The sequence below is a fragment of the Centropristis striata genome, chromosome 12 (assembly GCF_030273125.1).
Source record: "Centropristis striata isolate RG_2023a ecotype Rhode Island chromosome 12, C.striata_1.0, whole genome shotgun sequence".
Lineage (NCBI taxonomy): Eukaryota > Metazoa > Chordata > Actinopteri > Perciformes > Serranidae > Centropristis > Centropristis striata.
The window spans coordinates 6048524-6054815 of NC_081528.1; positions in this window are offsets into that span (position 1 = coordinate 6048524).

Sequence of the window (6292 nt, forward strand, 5' to 3'; positions counted from 1 at the left end):
TAGTGTATTGTGCTCCGGTGCAGAAAGTGAAATGGCATGAAGCGATAACATTTTATCATTGTCATAAATCAGGAGATGCAATGATGGTGACCAATTTATTAAGGTGTGTTCAAACAGAATGCTGAGCAGCTTTAGCAGCACAAAGTGATGTGACGTGTCAAAGACTAATTGGGTTATGATAATATTAGTAAAACACACAAATAAATAAAACATTTAATAACAAACTAATAACTTGACAGTCAAATAAATAAACTGAATTGCCTAAATTAAGTAAATTATTCCACATTAAAATAAATAAATAAATAAATAAGCCAAAATAAGTCAAAATAGATAAATTGGTAATTAAAAACATAAATACCTTTGCCTAAATGAAATTAATAAAAATAAATAATAAATAATTCAATATTAATTAAGTTTTACATATATATATAAATATATATATAATATATAAATAGGAAACTACATTTAAAAAATACATTTGTTTATTAATTAATAAGTGTTCAAATATAAAAATAGGGGGCGTCCTGGGGGCTTATCGGGTTGCACTTTTGGTAACATAGGTGGCAGGTTTGAAAAAGAACCTGGTCTCACAGGAACCCGTGAAATAGCCATGGATTTCGCTTAACTCAAAATCCGTGAAATAGCCACAGAATCACTCAAATTTCCGTGAAACTGACACGGATTTCGCTACAATGCAAGTTAATGACAGTCATATCCCATGGCTATTCGTGTTCCAAGTCACGTGACTTTCAAGGTCCCGGCGGTCAGAACAAAAAACATGGCGGACAGTTCTCTCATTTTAAGTGAAAAAATCAATGTTTTGACTTAGTTTCTGCATAAAAATGGATTTTGATCACATTTCTACCAAGAAATATATGTTTTATTTTCTAAATATTCACTCAGTGAATGTACATAATCACTTTGTATGTTGGAATAGCCACGGGATATGACTGTCATTAACTTGCATTGTAGCGAAACCTGTGTCAGTTTCACGGATTCCTGTGAGGCCATGCTGTTTGAAAAAGACATTGAATAAATGTAAAAAAGATGATATCTCTGGTTCTGTTGCATTCATTTTCCTCCTTTTGTTTTAACTTCCAATCATAGTGTTATGAGTCCAAAGCCTAATCAGTGCTCTTTAAACGACCAAACACACTCAGTGATGTTTTCCCAACTGTCAACACCAACTGGTCCAGACTGGATGGACTCGGTCCCAATGGGTTCAGTCGCTGTAGCTGCCTCGATCATTTTTAAATTTGGCACAATTGTACTGATTCCCAGCCACGGGAGTAGGGTGGAGCGATAGTGTGGGACGCTGACAGTTAGAAAGTGACAGCTTGCTCATGACCCCCAACAGAACAAAAAGCCAAAAAGCATGAAAATATCATTGTAGTTTTATGGAGTTTTGTTTCTGATGGAGAGGGAAGTTTTGATATTAACTTCGTCTACTGAAAATAAAACTGCAGGTATTTGTCTGGTAGCCGGTCAAAGTTCACGAGCAGCTGTTATTGCAGAGATGACCCACATTGATTTCTCCTCTCTCTTTTCATTTGGGGGAAGAAATACGTTTTTTCTTTCCCTGATAGACGAATGGGATTGTTCCAAAGTGGGGTTATGGCAGATGGGAAAGGGATTATAGTGACGATGTCATTTTGTTACTGTGCTTGAGAAAAAAGATTGGTTTGATTTGTAAGGGAGGCATAATCTTGGGATTGACCTTATTATTTAGCTTTATGCTTTGATCCAACAGAAGTAAAAAGAGATTTTTGGAAGAAAAGACAACATGATTAGAAAGTCATGACTGTAGGAAAGGAGCTGATGTAGCTTTAGATGTCCTTTTCACCCCAGACTTTTCCAAAAATGTCACTAATGACATTTGTAGAGTTTTACTATCTGCCAGCCAAAGACCTCTCACACTGTAAAGGCTTTGTTAAATGCATGAGTCAGTAAAAGAGCAATGAGGACAAAGCTTTTACTCTGATATTTTAGGACATTTCAACAGGACCACAGTTCATATATTGATTCTAGAGAAAAAGGCTGCAAAAACACTGGCTCACAGTCAAAATGTCCTTTTACTCTTAAACCTTTATTAGCCAGAATGTGATAAGTGATCTATTTTTTCCAGTAATTTTCCATTTTCTGCTACCAGTTAATGTTAATGGTGACTGGCCTAAAACAGCTCGAATGTCCAGCATACACACCCGATTCAAATGTTATCAGACAATTGAGTGGGTGTTATAAGTGGTTTTCAGTAGTGATGTGCCAATGAAGCCTCATGAACCTTTTGCTTTATTTTTTGACCCCACTAGATGGCGCTCTTGGGTTTTAAAAATAGGCTCTAGCAATGGTTTTGAGTGAGCCCTTTGTTGAAAATACAGCGCCATCTAGTGGGCTCTGGAAATAAAGACAATGGTTCATGAGGCTTCATTGGCACATCACTAGTTGTTTAACAACACATATTTCGGCTGTAGTAATTCAGAATTAGGCCAAAACAGAAGTGGCATTACTGAGTGTGAAAGCCAAGAAGAAATCAAGGAAACCAAGTATAAAGCACAAAAAGAGGGTAGGGCGGTGTCAATCAAACTCAGGACCGAGGTTCATGTCCCATGTCAACACAAATGTTGACAATTATAAGAAGTAACATTACGAGCATTTCCATTTTTTTATTTCACCTATAAATCTATCTTTTAACCACTTTAGAGAAATGGTTTTGTGGCATAGTAGTAAGAAACGGCAGCCTTTTCACTAAACGTAACCACTTGATTTTCAGCACATGGACGTTGAATGGGTTAAATACATATAATGTTATAAATAATGGATGTAGTCACCATGACGTCACCCATTAATTTGTGGACTGCATGCTTGAAGCATCGAGTTCGGCATTATGGCTGTTGCCATCTTTGTTTTTCGAAACTGGGAGAGAATAGATTAGGACTGGGAAGGAGCAAGGAGAGGTGTATCTAAAAATTTAATTTGGTAAAACCAAATGCTGAACAAATACATTACATACACAAAAAAGAAAACCGAAAGATTAAGAAAAAAGGTCTGTAAATGTAAATTTGTACATGCAAGATTCTAGAGATTACTGTATTTAATGTCACATTTATGTGATATTTATAGATATGGGAGCTTAAAAAGACTGAATTCCTACTGCTGGTTATTGTTCTGTAAAGAATGCTTCAATCATCATCAGTATACTGTAGTCTGGGTTGGATCCAGTTGTGGCAGTAAAAAAATTTGGTAAAGATGAGGAAAAAAAGAGGAAGTAGATGTAAAAGTAACATGCTCTTTCATGTATTTCCCTCTGCTTACAGGCTGATAACCACTGATGACGCCCATTCAATCGCCTGCTAACAATGGAAACAGTTATGCATTCATCATTCTATAGAAAGGAAAATAAGCAAACTGTTCAATTCAAATGATGAAACTATCACGGCGTATCAGAGGACGTTTGAACAAAGAGGAAATAAGTGTTCACGGTGGATACTTGTTCACAAAGACCACAACTCTTCCTGTCAAACATTCTCGGCTTTAAAATGCAATATTGTTAATCTGCCACATTGATTCAACAGCCGCTGTCTGAAAATCCATATTTCATAGAGCAGAAGGCTCGCAGAGCGGGAGTCAGAGATTTAGCTCTATTTTGCTGTGGTGGCATTAAAAAATGCTGAACTGTTCGTTTAAAGGGGGGATGAGACTGAATGGAAGTTTTGAAATATGGTATTCCTTTCGCCTTTACGCGGACATTACAGCTGAAATGACTCAACGCGCTGTGTTTCCTGGAGCCTGAGGCAAGAGTTTGTGCCATCAGCCTCCATTTGAGGAACAATGAAAGTGGAGACATAATCACGATTGGCTGTAGCAGCAGTACTATTCACTTAAATGCTTCATAAGCAAAAGTCAGTGCTGAATGTCATGCCTGTGTACTGCTGCTGCTTTGTGGTTCAGCATGTTTTAAAGCGCCCCCTTCAGGTGTTATTCCTCCTGATTATATATTCATTATTCATCAGTTAGTTGTAAAATGTAGCAGTTTCTCAGAAGAATAATACATATTACTGAATATAAGAGGTTTGTATTTCAGAGATTGCATTATAAAAATTTGATTACATTTTTAATTTATGCTGAAAAGTAGTGAAGTGACAATGAAGCTTCATGAACCATTTGCTTTATTTTTTTACCCCACTAGATTTTTTTTTTTTAAAAGGCTTTGGCAATGGTAATTGAGTGTGTTTTCAGCCTTTTGTTGATTTGATTTGTCTGAAAAGTAGCTTAATTTAGCAACAAAGTCGCTAAGTTGGCTACAGTGCTATGCTAGTTGTGGCGTAGAGTACTACGTCACATCCTGCTTAGCGATCTATCCAATCAGTAACCAGGCTGTTTTCAGGGGAAAAACAAGGCCCTGCTCTTCAACAGGGACTAAAAAGTTCCCGACAAAAGCCGGCTCCGGACTCCGGCGTTTCGTTAAGTGAGACCTGCCTCATTCAGAGTATTGTCCGGCTAGTACCCGGTAGTGGAAACAGCCCTAATCATTCATTATCCTGAACCGCTTATCCGAACTCGGGTCGTGGGGGGCTGGAGCTGATTCCAGCTGACATTGGGCGAGAGACAGGGTACACCCTGGACAGGTCTCCAGACTATCACAGGGCGGACACACAGAGACAGACAACCACTCTCATTCACTCCTACGGGCAATTTTAGAGTCACCAATTAAACCTAAACTGCATGTTTTACACCACCGTGTAGCCCTTGCCACCAGACTTCATTGGACAAAACAGTAGTTTTAACCTTGCAGAATACAGGAGTTTCTGATCCACCACTGCTTTGATTGGCTAGTTTGTGTGACTTTGTTGCTTTAATGCTTTAGTTCTGATTCAACAAAGTCACAACAAAACACAAGCAAACTAACCAGTCAGGTCAGTGGTGGATCAGAAACTCCGGTGCTCTTCGAGGTAAATTTACTGTTTTTGTCAAAGGAGCCTGGTGGCTTTGAAGAGATCAGCTTCCGTTCCCTGAATTAGTGTATGAATTATTACCAAGCATCCTGAGTTAATCTAACTATATGAACGTAATAAGCAAATGATGAACAGGACATGTTAAAAACCCCAAAATAAAATCCCTCTAATTCTCAAACAAAGAAGAGTTAAATCTCACTTGATTGTCTCTCCCAGCTCTCTTAACCCATTTAGGCCTAAAACACCTGGAAAAAATGCCTGTAAAACCTCGGGGCAATTTTAAAATAACCCCCTAAAACCTGAAGATTTTCTGGAAATTCAACACAAGTGTCAACGCTTCCTACTAAATAATAGATTTTTCAGCCTCTGTAGCAGATAGAAATGAAATTCAAAAAGTATTTGAGAGCTTATACCTGTGGCTTTCATGAGAAGTTGAGTTTATTTGTCCAAACCTTCAATTAAGTTTTTTTTTTAAATCAACATGTTGCATTGCGACACTCCCACATGTATTCTGATGCATTTCATTGGCCAAGAGACCGAAAATAGGTGGAAAAAACAACAAATACTACAAAACGACGTATCAGCTTTCCCGGCTTTAATGGTAGAATAACGCAACAGCGCCCCCGGTGTTAATGGTAGAAATGCGGTAATGCTTTCCTGGCTTAAATGGGTTAAAGTCATTGGTATCAAAAACAGTGATTTTTTTATTTTTATTAGCGGATCATAACATATCCAGTATGGACTTAATCTGCAGATCCAGTACAAAATGAGCCCAAACTTTTATGCAGATTTCAGGTTTTGAGCCAGGAAAAAGGCCATAATGTGGCCTCCAACGGGCAATGCAAGGCTCATTTTTAGCCCATACATGAATGCTTTTTGCTCTGTGTGAATCATCACAGCCATGAGAGATCCTTCAACATACAGTCAGGTCTGTGCCCAAAAAATATCAGGCTAATTAGTCCAGTAGTATGAGAGAATAGGGTAACACTTTACAATAACCATGATGTTTATCATGCTTTATAGACCAATTATTAACCATTTACAAAGTGGTATACAAATTGAATCTTTAAATGTTTTCAACCAATTTCTTCAAGGTATATTAATCATTTTAAAATCATTAACACACTTAATATGATGTTAAAAAATGTTGAAATAAGTGCAACTAAAACTATTGATAAACTATAAATTATAATTTAATTGCTTGCTAATGATAAAGTAACTATACACTTACATTAATATACCATCTATTTGTCATTTATAAATGATTTAGTTAGTTAAACATTAATAAATTATGTATTCACCATTCTAAATGGCCTATATATGGTTTATAAATGATGATT